At 34.9% G+C, this 16,600-nt stretch overlaps 1 non-coding gene across 1 annotated transcript; it reads left to right on the top strand.

Annotated features, from left to right (window-relative positions):
* Positions 1 to 15,670: 15,670 nt before the first annotated feature.
* On the top strand, positions 15,671 to 15,777 carry LOC128773184 (U6 spliceosomal RNA). The gene has a single exon (XR_008417460.1). It is a non-coding gene; the product is annotated as a U6 spliceosomal RNA (small nuclear RNA).
* Positions 15,778 to 16,600: the final 823 nt, after the last annotated feature.

Below are 16,600 nucleotides of genomic sequence, written 5' to 3'. Positions count from 1 at the left end.
AGCAATTTGGTTTCGAGAACAAAAAGGACAGTTCCAGGAGAGGAGTCACATAAATAAGACACATTTGCAGGAATTTAACTGTTGGCGAGAAGCAAGGGGAAAAAGAAACAGTATTAATAACCCCACAGCTTTGTTTCCCCTTTGGTTCAGAAAAAGTCAAAGCTAAAGAAACCCACATAATAATCCTTAGGCAACACAGAAAATTCCAATTAGCCTACAATCCAGCTCTGGAATATTCCCTACATAAAAATCCTGTGAATAGCTGGTCTGAGAAGACCTTCATTTGTTCCAAGACAAGTAGTCAAAAAGGACACAGGATAGGATATTTACAAAGATAGTATATGAGAAAAATAATAGAGGGGTGGGGGAAACAAAACAAAACAAAACAAAACAAAAAAGTTATTCATGAGAAAAATGTTTCCTTGGAACAAAAATTATAGCCAAACATGGTTATAATCATGGATATGCTTAAATAACAATAAAGGAAATAGAGTACAACTTTAAGAAAAATATATTAAGATGAAAGGGAAATAAAGTCAAAAATATTGCTTATGTCATTTACATCTAGGATCAAATATACAACTTGAAGCTGGTAAATTAAGTATAAGAGTTATAAACATAAACTAATATGGTGACAGAGAAAGAAAGTAAGGGGGTAGCAAAAAAATAGATTAATCTCATTGATCAAAATTCAAAATCAATAGAAATTGTCCAAAAAAACAGAAGATTGAAAGAATTATATCAAAGTGTTATTTAGGAGAAATCAATGTCACAAAAAGATAAATCTTTCAAATTAACAACAACAATAAAAAAAACCTTCAAAATAAAGAAAATGTATTTTGATAGTGAAAGATCATCTAAAAAATTAAGGCTAAAATATATAAATTGTAACAAAATAAAAGGCAGATATAATACTAAACATTTTCCTTAATTATAAATGTAAAAGGCTAACTTTACCTATTAAAAGAAAAATATTTCCAGAAAAAAATCAGGAAAGAAAAAACTGTTTGCTATATATAAGACCTATTTTAAAAACAGTAATTTGGAATGTCAGAAAATAAAAGGCTATGCAAAGGTAAATGCAAATAATTTAATATTCAACAAGTTTTAATTCAGAGCAAAAAAACTATTCAGTGAATTTTTAAAGTTGGTTTTATTCTTAAAGAACACAATTTGCAATGACTATAACTGTTAAGAATATTTGTGTATCAAACGGCAAGATTTCATTCTTTTTGATTGCCAAGTAATATTATATTGTATATATACATACCATATAGAACTACAGTGTATTATGCTAAGTGATATAAGTCAGTCAGAGAAAGAACTCATATGATTTCACTAATATGTGGAATTTAAGAAACAAAACAGGTGAACATAGGGGAAAGAAAGGAAAAGTAGGATAAAAACAGAAACGGAGGCAAACCATAGGAAACTCTTAAATACAGAAAACAAACTGAGGGTTGTTGGAGGGGAGGTACGTAGATGGATGGGGGAGCTAAATGAGTGATAGGCATTAAGGAAGCACTTGTTGGGATGAGCACTGGGTGCTGCATGTAAGTGATGAATCACTCACTGGGTTCTACTCCTGAAACCAATACTACACTGTATATTAACTAACCGGAATTTAAATAAATAAATTATGTACTCTAAAAATAAAAATAATTAATACACAGAAAATAAAGAATATTTGTGTTAAAATAAAATGGTATTAACATACATAAAGCAAAAGCTACAAATATACAAGGAAAAAATTGACAGCAACATATTAATAATAACAGCAAGCTTCAATTCACCTTTCTTAGTCCATGGTAGATCAAATGGACAATCCTAATTGATAAAAAATAACAATGAATTAGATAGATTTCAATAACATATATTGACTTCTGTATTCTGAAAATAAACCTTCCGTTTTCTGAGGCCAGCATTATCAGATACTAAAGCCAAACAAGGACATCACAAGAAAAGAAAACTACAGGCCAATATCCATGATAAACATAGATGCAAAAATCCTCAATAAAGTAATAGCAAACTAAATTCAATAATACATTAAAAGGATCATACATCAGGATCAAGTGGGATTTATTCCAAGGACGCAAAGATATTTCAATATACACAAATCAATGTGATATGCCACATTAACAAAATAGAAGATAAAAATTGTAGGATCATTTCAATAGGTGTATAGAAAGCATTATACAAAATTCAATATTGATTTATGTTTTAAAAAAAAATCTTGGGGCACTTGAGTGGTTCAGTCAGTTAAGTATCCAACTCTTGATTTCAGCTCAGGTCACGATCTCCCGGTTCATGAGATCAAGCCCCACATTGAGCACTGCACTGACAATGGGGACTTTGCTGGTGATTCTCTCTCTTCCTCTCTCTCTGCGCCTCCCCCACTAGTACTGTTTCTCTCTCTTTCTCTCAAAATAAACAAATATTTTTTTAATCAACAAATTGTATATAAAGAAAATATAACTAAAAATGATAAAGGCCATACATGACAAACTTACAACTAACATCATACTCAACAGTGAAAAGCTGAAAGCCTTTTCTCAAAATCAGGAATAAGTCAAGGATGCCTACTCTCACTACTTTTATTCAACTTGGTTCTGAAATTTCTAGCTGGGCTAGTTAAACAATAAAAACAAATAAAAGACATCCAAATCATAAGGAGAAAGGTAAAACTGTCACTATTTGCAGATGACATGATATTACATATAGAAAATCCTAAAGACTTCATCAAAATGCTGTTAGAACAAAAGATTAATTCAATAAAGCTGCAGGATACAAAATACATAAGCAAAACTCAGTTGCATTTCTGTATACTACTAACAAATTATCAGAATGAGATTTTTTTTTAAAAATCTCACTTACAACTGCATAAAAAAGAATAAGATACCCAGGAGTAAATCTAACCAAGGATGTGAAAGACCTATGCATTAATAAAACATTAATAAAGTATTAATGAAACAATTTGAGAAAGACATAAATAATAGAAAGATATTCTATGCTCATGGAATTGTAAGAATCAATATTATTAAAATGTTCAACTACCCAAAGCAATCTACAGATTTATTCCATTAGAATGAACACTTGTAACTAACATAATGTTATATGTCAATTATATCTCAGTAAAAAAATAAAATGAAATAATAGTCATGTGCTAACATTAATAATTTATTTTAAAAAAATAAACAACTTATGTTCCAAAAACAAAACAAAAATTACTAAGAATTGTATCATTGTTTTACATTTTTGTAAAAACCTCTTTAATATTGGCTTAATATAAGATAGCTGGGATCTCATATCCGCTTTTGCATTCAATATGTTACCTGTTACATAGCCTCAAGTAAATTCATTTTTATACTCACAAAAGTAAAAAAGTGAAAAAAGGAAAACAGCATACTGGTAGTATTATGAATATACTTTTGACCTAACCAAAGGACCTAAAAGGGACACCAGGGGTCTCAAGACCACACTACAGAGCCATTGTTCTTAGAATTTCTCTCTTTGCCATCTCCAACCTGACCACAATCATTCCAGAGAGGTAAAGACCAACAGATTCAATAGACACATGAAAAAATTTTCAACATCACTCATCATCAGGAAAATACAAATCAAAACCATAATGAGATACCACCTCACACCTGCCAGAATGGCTAACATTAACAACTCAGGCAACACCAGATGTTGGCAAGGATGCAGAAAAAGAGTATCTCTTTTGTACTGCTGGTGGGACTGCAAACTGGTGCAGCCACTCTGGAAAACAGTATGGAGGTTCCTCAAAAGATTAAAAATAGAACTACCCTATGACCCAGCAATTGCCCTACTAGGTTTTTATCCAAGGGATATAGGTGTGCTGCTTCAAAGGGGCACATGCACCCCAATGTTTATAGCAGCACTATCAACAATAGTCAAAATATGGAAAGAGCCCAAATGTCCATCAATGGATGAATGGATAAAGAAGATGTGATACACACACACACACACACACACACACACAATGGAGTATTACTCGGTAATCAAAAAGAAAAAAATCTTGACATTTGCAACTACAAGGATGGAACTAGAGAGTATTATGTTAAGTGAAATTTGTAAGTTAGAGAAAGACAAATATCATATGACTTCACTCATATGTGGAATTTAAGATACAAAACAGATGAACATAAGGGAAGGGAAGCAAAAATAATTTAAAAACAAGGAGGGGGACAAAACATAAGAGACTCTGAAATACAGAGAACAAACTGAGGGTTGCTGGAGGGGTTCGGGTGGGGGGATGGGCTAAATTGATAAGGGGCATTAAGAAAGACACTTGCTGGGATGAGCCCTGGATATTATACATACAGGATGAGTCACTGGAATCTACTCCTCAAATCATTATTGCACTATATGCTAACTAACTTGGATGTAACTTAAAAAATAAATCAACTAATTGAATAATTAAAAATAAATATATTTTAAAAACAAATAAATAAATATTAAGATATTTGGGCTACTGGGAGCATAAACTCAGACAAAAGGGAAATTTTTGATCCATCATATCTTTCTATTCTCAAAGAAAAAATAAATATGAAAAAATAGTGCACTTACTGTGATGAGCACTGAGTAATGTATAGAAATGTTGAATCATTATATTGCATACCTGAAATGAATATAGCAAAATAAACAGGTTTGAAGGTAAAAACAAAAACAAAATAACCAGCAGACTCATTTATGCTGTATGACTCTCTCCATGTGTCCACAATGACGAGGAGAATGGTAGAGAAGTAACCCAAGAAGACTCAAACCAACTTTCTCTTTGAAGAATTTATAATTAAGATGGAAGGATAATCAGTCCTTTGTCTGGCTGGATTTGTAATATGTAAACATGAAACTGTGTGACAGCTATTTTCAGCACATCATGTAGATTGTATAAGAAAGAAAGTCATTCTGAAGAGAGAAAACAATAAGGCAGAAGACTGAGTGAAGCAGATCAGAATTCAATAATTTGGTAATGCTGATAATTTGGCATCACTTGGTCCAGGCTCCTTACAACTTTCCTGCTTTTTGCTATAATCAAAACCTTGGCATTCCAATTATAGTGCTCTGTTTTCTGTTGGTCTTCTTATGTGGGTTTCTGATACCAAGCAGAGTCCTACTTAATAAACAATGATTTTGCTTTATAGTTATAATTCCTTTGAAACAAACAATATAACTCCAGAAGGGCATTTAGAAGTCCTGTGAAGTAGCTCTGAAATAAGTTGCAATTTTAAAATATATATATACTATTTCCTTAGATATACTGTTGGATTTCCTCCTGAAACCCTCACAGGCAAAAAGCTAAACATATAAATGCAGCACTCCTTGCTTTGGAAACCTCTAAATTATGTCATTCCTGATGGCCATCTTATATGTCCTAAAAAGCAAATAACAAAATCAACAAATTCTTTTCTAAAATGTAAAGGCTTACCTGATATATGAGAAATGGTAATATAAGATTAAAACTCAATATAGGATTAAAACTCAGAAGCAGTTATAGTAGGGATTAGATATAGCCATGTTAATATGAATTTTGCTTTGATCTGAGGGCAAGGGCATGAATTAAATGACAACTCTTCTATAAATGGGATGTAGATATTTATTTTTATGGTTAACAAGGATCTTTCAAAGTGTTTTCTAAATATAACTAATATTTGTTGATTATAACTTCACTTTCCTAGAAGTATGCAAGTACTTTACAAACATTATCACTTAATCCCCACAACAATTCAACAATGAAAATAATGATCTTCATTTTGCAGATAGGAGAGATAAAGTTCAGGAATATTGCTTGAGATTGCATGGTTTACAAATCACAGACATGGAATTTGAATCTGTATATTAAACTTCAAAGTCTGTACTTTCTCCCTAAACCATGTCAAATTTATGGTTTGTATAACATAAATATTAAACTCAGTTGAGGAAAATAAATCAAATAAAAACAAAGCACACAAAATCTCAAGTAAATAACAATCTACATGCTCACCTTTTCAACCATTCTGTCTCCTTGCACAGGGCTTGGATAATGCCAACCATTCAATAAACATTTTTTTTTAATTTATAAAACAGGAAGTGAATTTGACTTATTGCTAAAAAATCATAATCTGATCAGGTAAAAGAGAGCATACTGAAATTTTCAGGCAAATTTTTCCATTGGGCAAACTTTTTCTCCCCTCATCAAATAATATAAATGATCATAATAAGATTCCTTCATTCTTCATTAGCATTTATATCTAAATGTATTCCCTGATCATAGCTCTTGAGAAGAAAAATATAAAATGCCATTCAGATTCTATCAAAATTTGTTGAAGATATTTTTATATCGTGATGTACTAGAAAGTTTACATATATCATTTCATTCGATCCTCATTACAAAGAAGCAGAGTAAAGTGTACAGATAATAAGTAAATGTCCTTGGATTACTATGTTAATAATTGTAATTCCAAAATTGGAGCCCAGGTCTTCAAATTCTATGTGATTTTCATCACAGTTGTGGCTTCCAAAGTGGGGTCTATACACTCAAGAAGTATATAAGATCATATACTAGCATTAAAAGAAAAGAATTATTAAAAGTTCTACTTACATATATTATAAATACAAATTTATAGTATAATTATATGCCGTATATTGTATATAGAATTTTAATTCTAATTTTGTTTTATGAGTTACAAATTATATGAATAGAGCTGAACAATTATATAACTTATACATAAATACATATTTATGGAGGGAATATAAGTAAAATACATTGTTGATGGGGATCACAGTCAAAAACTATACTATACCATGTTGTCTTTCTATGCTATCTCATTCTATTCAAAACACGCAGTATATACACACATCACACCCAGAATTAAAGAAAGAATTGTAGATCTTTGTCTACAGTCATCAGAGGCTAAAACTTGACATAGACTGATCTTGATCTGCCCCTCATGGGTATAAGCTAGGAAATCCTCTGCCTGGAGTCCCTAGCTGTAGACCTTTTTCTGGGAGCTTTCAATCATAAGCCACTATTGTCCAAGCCTGCTATACCTTCATCAACATGGGTTTTTAGTTTCTCCATTCATTGGTCAAAAATGGTTCAAAAAGGGCTGGCTGAGACTCAAGTATACATGATGTATGATATCAGGAATAAAAGAAAGTTTAAAGAAATAGAAGAACACCCACTTCAGATATTTTAGTTTTTCCAAGTCTTCCCTATCAAACTAATTTGAAACAAACTCAAAAATTAAATTAAAAATTACTGAGTATCAGTAGATTATCAAAACCTTTTAATAGTACTCCAGCATAGTTTCTTGGAGGAGGGGTCAAGATGGCAGAAGAGCATGGAAGTTTTATCTGTGTCTCGCATCCATGAAATACAGCCAGATCAACACTAAACCATGCTGCACACCTAGAAAACTGATCTGAGGATTAACACAACAATGTGTACAACCTGAACCACAGAACTCAGCAGGTATGCAGTGAAGAGAGGTGAAATGGGGGAGAGAGAAGCTGTGGAGGGCAGGGAGCTGTTTTTGCATGCAGAGAAAGGATGGAGATGGGGTGGGGGGGTGGGAGGGAGAATACGGAGAAAGGACCCCCCCCAAAAGCAGTTGGAGAGAAAGTGGAAAAGGGGAAACAGCCACAGGGACTGAACCAAAAAGGGAAAAAGGAGAAAGGAGAGGGTTTAAATTCCATACAGACTCTATAAATAGGGGGAGTGTGCAGAGTCTGAAACTCTGCAGCTCGATACCTGGTGGTGCTCTGATAAGATGGGCAAATCCCCAGGAGCAGAGTGAAGTCTGGGGGTCTTCAGGCCACATGTGGAGAGGCAGTTGCCCTGCTGAGAAGACACCTGGTAGAAGTGTGTGGGTCCCCCAAAGACAAAGGCCCCCATGGACCTGGGAGAAAAACCACATTTGCTGGGGCTGGAACAAGGTCATTGGGGGTGAAGCCTGCTGCCAGATGCATGTTGTCATTTACCATAATCCCTGAAACACTGCTGCTACACGATTGCATGAACTTTTTCTGGGGTGGGCTGGCACCCAGCTGCAGTCTCTGTGCATCTACAGCAGCACAGTCCCATGACTGCTTCTGGGTGTGGCTGGCACTGGCGATTGCTTGGTGAGACCCTCCAGCAGAGGGCAGAACGGGTCAAAGCTGCAGTCCCTCAGAAGTAAGGGGTCGGGAAAAACAGCCACATCTGAGATAAAACTCAGGAGGGAAGTGCTGCCTGGGGCTAGGTCACAGAAAGTATAAAAGTGGGAAGCGTATGGAAGTCAAAGACAAAGGACAGGTGTGCAATTGCTGATCAGGGAGAACAGAGTTCCGATACTAGACATTGGGTAGCTTGGTGATGCCATTTTCACTGTTCCTGTGCATACGCATACACACCCACAAGTGCCACAACAATCCACCCCAGTAAGCTAAGCAGCACCATCTAGCGGACAACAGAGGCATTACACTAAGCCTCACCCAACTGGGCTAAACTTGGTCTTCAGGAACACAAGTTTCATCAGCATGGTTAGTTTACACACAATAAAGCATTTCATAGTTTGATTTCTAGGGGAAAACAAAGTAATGTCAATCGCATTTCAGTTTGTTCGCTGGTCCATCTATTCAATTATCTTTTCCTTATTTTTGTTTTTCTCGTTTTTGTTTCTTTTATTTTTCTTGAATATAGAAAGACAAAAAATTCATTTTTATTTTCAATTTTTATTAAAAACATTTTTCTTTGATTTTTTTCACTATATGTTTTACTCTTGTGTAATTTTTTTCAAATTCTATTTAACTTCCATCATTTCATTTTATTCTACTTCAGTGTACTCATTATTTCAAATTTTCAAATGATTTCCTTTTTTTTCTTTCCCCTTTTCTGTAAACTATCAAGCCCCTTTCACCACTCAGAACAAAACACATCTAGGATCTAGCATCATTTATTTGATTGTGTGTGTGTGTGTGTTGTTGTTGTTGTTTTTAATTTCTAATTTTAGTATTTTTTTAATTTTATAGTTTTTTATTTAAAATTTTTAACCTCATTAATTCCTTTTCTCCCCTCAAAATGAAAAAATGAAGGAATTCACCCCAAAAGAAAGAGCAGAAAGAAACGACAGCCAGGGACTTAACCAACACAGATACAAGCAAGATGTCTGAACCAGAATTTAGAATCTCAATAATAGGAATAGTATCTGGAGAGACAGGAAACCATCAAAACCTTAGAGGAGAAAGCAGGAAAAGACCTCTCTGACCTCAGCTGTAGCAATTTCTTACTTGACACATCCCCAAAGGCAAGGGAATTAAAAGCAAAAAGGAACTACTGTGACCTTATGAAGATACAAAGCTTCTGCACAGCAAAGGAAACAACCAACAAAACTAAAAGGCAACCAACGGAATGGGAAAAAATATTTGCAAATGACATATCGGACAAAGGGCTAGTATCCAAAATCTATAAAGAGCTCACCAAACTCCACACCAGAAAAACAAATAACCCAGTGAAGAAATGGGCAGAAAACATGAATAGACACTTCTCTAAAGAAGACATCTGGATGGCCAACAGGCACATGAAAAGATGCTCAACATCACTCATCAGGGCAATACAAATCAAAACCACACTCAGATATCACCTCACACCAGTCAGAGTGGCCAAAATGAACAAATGAGGAGACTATAGATGCTGGAGAGGATGTGGAGAAACGGGAACCCTCTTGCACTGTTGGTGGGAATGCAAACTGGTGCAGCCATTCTGGAAAACAGTGTGGAGGTTCCTCAAAAAATTAAAAATAGATCTACCCTATGACCCAGCAATAGCACTGCTAGGAATTTACCCAAGGGATACAGGAGTGCTGATGCATAGGGGCACTTGTACCCCAATGTTATAGCAGAACTTTCAACAATAGCTAAATTATGGAAAGAGCCTAAATGTCCATCAACTGATGAATGGATAAAGAAACTGTGGTTTATACACACAATGGAGTACTACGTGGCAATGAGAAAGAACGAAATATGGCCCTTTGTAGCAACGTGGATAGAACTGGAGAGTGTGATGCTAAGTGAAATAAGTCATACAGAGAAAGACAGATACCATATGTTTTCACTCTTATGTGGATCCTGAGAGACTGAACAGAAACCCATGGGAGAGGGGAAGGAAAAAAAAAGAGGTTAGAGTAGGAGAGAGCCAAAGCATAAGAGACTCTTAAAAACTGAGTACAAACTGAGGGTTGATGGGGGATGGGAGGGCGGGGAGGGTGGGTGATGGGTATTGAGGAGGGCACCTTTTGGGATGAGCATTGGGTGTTGTATGGAAACCAATTTGACAATAAACTTCATATATTGAAAAAAAAAGAATAGTATCTGGAGTCAAAAATAGATTAGAATCCCTTTCTGTGGAAATAAAAGAAGTAAAAGCTAGTCAGGATGAAAAAAAATTCTATAACTGAACTGCAATCTCAAATGGGTGCCACAGCAGCAAAGATGGATGAGACAGAGCAGAGAATCAGCAATACAGAGGACAAACATGGAGAATAATGAAGCAGAAAAAAAGACAGAGACCAAGTCAAAACAGCATGATTTAAGAATTAGAGAAATCAGTGACTAATTAAAAAGGACTATCAGAATCATAGGGGTCCCAGAAGAGGAAGAGAGAGAAATAGGGGTAGAAGGGTTATGTGAGCAAATCATAGCAGAAATCTTTCTTAACCTGGGGAAAGACACAGACGTCAAAATTCAGGAAGCACAGAGGACTCCCATTCGATTCAACAAAAACCAATGATCAGCAAGACATATCATAGTCAAATTCACAAAATACTCAGGCAAAGAAAGAATCATGAAAGCATTGAGGGAAAAAAGTCCTTAACCTACAAAGGAAGGCAGATCAGGTTCACAGCATATCTATCCACAGAAACATGGCAGGCCAGAAAGGAGTGACAGGATATATACAATGTGTTGAATTAGAAAAATATGCAACCAAGAATTCTTCATGCAGCAACACTGTCATTCAAAATAGAGAGATTAAAAGTTTCCCAGACAAACAAAATTAAAGGAGTTTGTGACCACCAAACCAGCCTTACAAGAAATTTTAAGAGGGACTCTCTGAGAGGGAGAAAAGATGATAAATAAATAAATAAATAAATACCAAAAGCAACAAAGACTAAAAAGGACCAGAGAATACCACCAGAAACTCCAACTCTGCAGGCAACATAATGGCAATAAATTCATATCTTTCAGTACTCACTCTAAACGTCAATGGACTAAATGCTCCAATCAAAAGACATAGGGTAACGGAATGGATAAGAAAACAAGATCCATCTGTATGCTGTTTATAGAGACCCACTTTAGACCTAAGACACCTTCAGATTGAAAGTAAGGGGATGGAGAACCATCTATCATGCTAATGGTCACCAAAAGAAAGCCAAAGTAGCCATACCTATATCAGACAATCCAGATTTTAAAATAAAGACTGTATCAAGAGATGAAGAAGGACATTATATCATAATTAAGGGGTCTATCCACCAAGAAGATCCAACAATTCTAAACATTTATGTCCCCAACGTGGAAAAACACAAATATATAAATCAATCACAAACATAAAGAAACTCAGTGATAATAATACCATAATAGGGGACTTCAACACCCACTTACAGCAATGGACAGGTCATCTAATCAGAAAATCAACAAGGGAACAATGGCTTTGAATGACACACTGGACCAGATGGACTTAACAGATATATTCAGAACATTTCATCCTGAAGTAGCAGAATATACATTCTTCTCCAGTGCACATGGAACGTTCTCCACAATAGACCACATACTGGGACACAAATCAGCCCTCAACAAGTACAAAAAGATTGAGATCATACCGTGCATATTTTCAGACCACAATGCTATGAAACTCGAAATTAGCCACAAGAAAAAATTTGGAAAGGTAATAAATATTTGGAGACTAAAGAACATCCTACTAAAGAGTGAATGGGCTAACCAAGAAGTTAAAGAGAAAATTAAAAAGTTCATGGAAGCCAATGAAAATGATAACACCAAACCCCAAAACCTCTGGGATGCAGTAAGGCAGTCATAAGAAAGTATATAGAAATCCAGGCCTTTCTAAAGAAGGAAGAAACATCTCAGATACACAACCTAACCTTACACCTTAAAGAACTGGAAAAATAACAGCAAATTAAGCCCCAAACCAGCAGCAGACAGGAAATGATAAAGATTACAGCAGAAATAAATGCTATCGAAACCAAAACCCAAAAAACAAAAACAAAAAACAAACAAACAAAAAAAAAACAGTAGAACAGATCAATGAAACCAGAAGCTGGTTCTTTGAAAGAACTAACAAAATTGATAAACCCCTAACCAGATTATCAAAAAGAGAAAGGACCCAAATAAATAAAACCAAGAATGAAAGAGGAGAGATCACAACAGACACAGCAGAAATAAAAACAATAATAAGAGAATATTATAAGCAATTATATGCCAATAAAATGGGCAAGCTGGAAGAAATGGACAAATTCCTAGAAACATATACACTACCAAAACTGAAACAGGAAGAAATAGAAAATTTTAACAGACCCATAACTGGTAAGGAAATCGAATTAGTAATCAAAAATGTCCCAAAAAACAAGAGTCCAGGGACAGATGGTTTTCCAGGGGAATTCTACCAAACATTTAAGGAAGAGTTAATACCTATGCTCTTGAAGCTGTTCCAAAAAATAGAAATGGAAGGAAAACTTCCAAACTCTTTCTAGGAAGCCAGCATTACCTTGATACCACAACCTGACAGAGACCTCACTAAAAAGAAGAAGTACAAACCAATTTCCCTGATGAACATGGATACTAAAATCCTCAACAAGATACTAGCCAACTAGATCCAACAATACATTAAAAAAATTATTCACCAAGACCAAGTGGGATTTATACCTGGGATGCAGGGCTGTTTCAATATCTGCAAAACAACCAATGTGATTCATCACATCAATAAAAGAAAGGACAAGAACCACATGATTCTCTCAATAGATACAGAGAAAGCATTTGACAAAATACAGCACCCTTTTTTGATAAAAACCCTCAAGAAAGTAGGGATAGAAGGATCATACCTCGAGATCATAAAAGCCAAATATGAAAGACCCAATGCTAATATCATCCTCAATGAGGGAAAACTGAGAGCTTTCCCCCCTAAGGTCAGGAATAAGAAAGGGATGTCCACTGTCACCACTGTTATTCAACACAGTATTGGAAGTCTTAACCTCTGCAATCAGACAACACAAAGAAACAAAAGGCATCCAAATTGGCCAGGAGGAGGTCAAATTTTCACTCTTCACAGATGACATGATACTCTATATGGAAAACCCAAAAAATTCCACCAAAAAACTGATAGAACTGATTCATGAATTCAGCAAAGTTGCAGGATATAAAATCAATGCACAGAAATCGGTTGCATTCCTATACACCAACAATGAAACAACAGAAAGAGAAATCAAGGAATTAATCCCTTTTACAATTGCACCAAAAACCATAAAATACCTAGGAATAAATCTAACCAAAGAGGTAAAAATCTATACACTGAAAACTATAGAAAGCTTACAACAGAAATTGAAGAAGACACAAAAAATGGAAAAATATTTCATGCTCCTGGATAAGAAGAACAAACATTGTTAAAATGTTAATACTACCCAAAGCAATCTATATATTCAATGCAATCCCTATCAAAATAACACCAGCATTCTTCAGAGCTAGAACAATCCTAAAATTTGTATGGAACCAAAAAAGACCCCAAATAGCCAAAGCAATCTTGAAAAAGAAAACCAAAGCAGGAGGCATCACAATCCCAAATTCAAGCTATATTACAAAGCTGTAATCATCCAGACAGTATGGTACTGGCACAAAAACAGACACTCAGATCAATAGAACAGAATAGAGAACCCAGAAATGGACCCACAAACGTATGGCCAACTAATCTTTGACAAAGCAGGAAAGAATATCCAATGGAATAAAGACAGTCTCTTCAGCAAGTGGTGCTGAGAAAACTGGACAGCGACATGCAGAGGAATGAACCTGGAACATTTTCTTACACCATACACAAAAATAAACTCAAAATGGAAGACCTAAACGTAAGAGAGGAAGCCATCAAAATTCTCGAGGAGAAAGCAGGCAAAAACCCCTTTGATCTCGGCGACAGCAACTTCTTACTCAATACATCTCCGGAGGCAAGGAAAACAAAAGCAAAAATGAACTATTGGGACCTTATCAAAATAAAAAGCTTCTGCACAGCAAAGGAAACAATCAACAAAACTAAAAGGTAATTGACAGAATGGGAGAATATATTTGCAAACGACATAGCAGATAAAGGGTTAGCATCCAAAAGCTAGATGAACTTATCGAACTCAACACCCAAAAACAAATAATCCAGTGAAGAAATGGGCAAATGACATGGCAAACCGACACATGAAAAAAATACTCAACGTCACTCATCATCAGGGAAATACAAATCAAAACAAGCACCTCACACCTGTCAGAACAGCTAACATTAACACCTCAGGCAACAACAGATGTTGGCGAGGATGCGGAGAAAGAGGATCTCTTTTGCATTGTTGGTGGGGATGCAAACTGGTGCAGTCATTCTGGAAAACAGTATGGAGGTTCCTCAAAAAATTAAAAATAGAACTACCCTATGACTCAGCAATTGCACTACTAGGTATTTATCCAAGGGATACAGGTATGCTGTTTCGAAGGGGCACATGCACCCCAATGTTTATAGCAGCACTGTCAACAATAGCCAAAGTGTGAAAAGAGCCCAAATGTCCATTGATGGATGAATGGATAGAGAAGATGCGGTATATGTATATACAATGGAGTATACTTGGCAATCAAAAAGAAGGAAATCTTGTCATTTGCAACTATGTGGATGGAACTAGAGCATATTATGCTAAGCAAAAGTAGTCAGTCAGAGATATACAAATATCATATGACTTTACTCATATGAGGACTTTAAGACACAGAACAGATGAACACAAGGGTGGGAGCAAAAATAATATAAAAACAGGGAGGGGGACAGAACATAAGAGACTCTTAAATACAGAGAACAAACAGAGGGTTACTGGAGGGATTGTGGGAGGGACGATGGGCTACATGGGTAAGGGGCATTAAGGAATCTACTCCTGAAATCATTGTTGCACTATATGCTAACTAATTTGGATGGTAATTAAAAAATAAAATTAAAAATAATAATATTCCGGCATACAGATAGCAGCTGATTAAAGCCAGTTCCTTAAGCCCTACTTGTTAAAAACAAAAATAGCCAATTACAAAGCAGAATTCATGTAAAAGGCAAGGAATCAATTTTAAAGAATAAAATAGGCAACAGAATATTACCAGAAAAAAATAAAAGAATTATAAAAGGAAAAGTAAAATCAAAATGATTAGCCTATTTATAAGAGCAAACTCTTCCAAGGCTAAGAAGTGAAAGCACTATTCAGGGGAAGTCTCTTAGTTTAAGCCATCCTAAAATAGAAGACCACAATTAATGCTGATTGTGTAAACAGGTAAGACATTGGAAAAGTTAAGAATATAGCCCTGTAGGCCAATTTGGGGATCCAACAATGACAAACCTCCACAAATCTAATTACCACTTTATTATATCCACTGCCATCACAAGGTAATAAAAATGAAGCCACTAATGCTTGCTTGGTCAGCACACATACAAAAACTGAAATGATACAAAATAGATTGCTATAACCCCTGTGCAATGGTGACATACCAACTCTTAAAATGTTTCATATTTTTCTTATTTTTTCCAAAAAGAATTCAAGCAGGATGAATCAGGAACTCCAACAGAGTGGAAGGGATTGTGGAGAGGGCAATAAGTCTTTTCTGAATATATATTTATATATAGTTTTGACATTGAATCATGTCATTTTAATTTTTTAATGAATAATGTTGTTTTATGTACTCAAAAAATTAAATTTAAAGCACTAGAAAAATAAAACTTCAAATAACAGATACATTATAATATAACTATATCCCAAATTTTTAAAAAAACATAACTACATAGAAGGGGAAAAATAAAACTAACCTGAGTAACTTTGAAACACAGTACTTTGACCCTGAGTCTAAAGCCAAAAACAAAAACAAAAACAAAAACAAAAACCTGTAAACAAATATAGATCTCTAGTTACAGGGTCTGTTTTTGATGGTAGTTTGAGTTTATAATTCTTAAACTACCTTCTGTGTATTGTAGGACTGAACAAATGATTAAATATTTAGAGGATTAAATAAGCTAGACTGCTTACTGCTGGAGAAGGGAGTTACAAATATGGAAATAGGAAGGCTAGAATGAATTCCACGGTGCTGAATTGCAATGAAAATAATTAGTATAAATTCGGGTTTAAATGGATGAATGGATAATGATAGATGATAGATAAAGAAAGAAAAGTGGATATAAGTGTATTTATATTTTTTAGCTCTGCCTTTTGAGAGCCTAGAAGAAAAGACACCCCAGCAGCAATGAACACACTGTAAATCCTGATTTTGATTTCTAATATACCATCTCGCATTAAATCCTGATCTTGGTTTCTAAATACCATCCCCCATTAAAAGGAATTGGCTT

The sequence above is a fragment of the Panthera pardus genome, unplaced genomic scaffold (assembly GCF_024362965.1).
Source record: "Panthera pardus isolate Hobbes unplaced genomic scaffold, ASM2436296v1 HiC_scaffold_24, whole genome shotgun sequence".
Taxonomy (NCBI): Eukaryota; Metazoa; Chordata; class Mammalia; order Carnivora; family Felidae; genus Panthera; species Panthera pardus.
The sequence above is the reverse complement of the archived record's forward strand: the minus strand, read 5'-3'. Positions and strand labels throughout refer to the sequence as shown.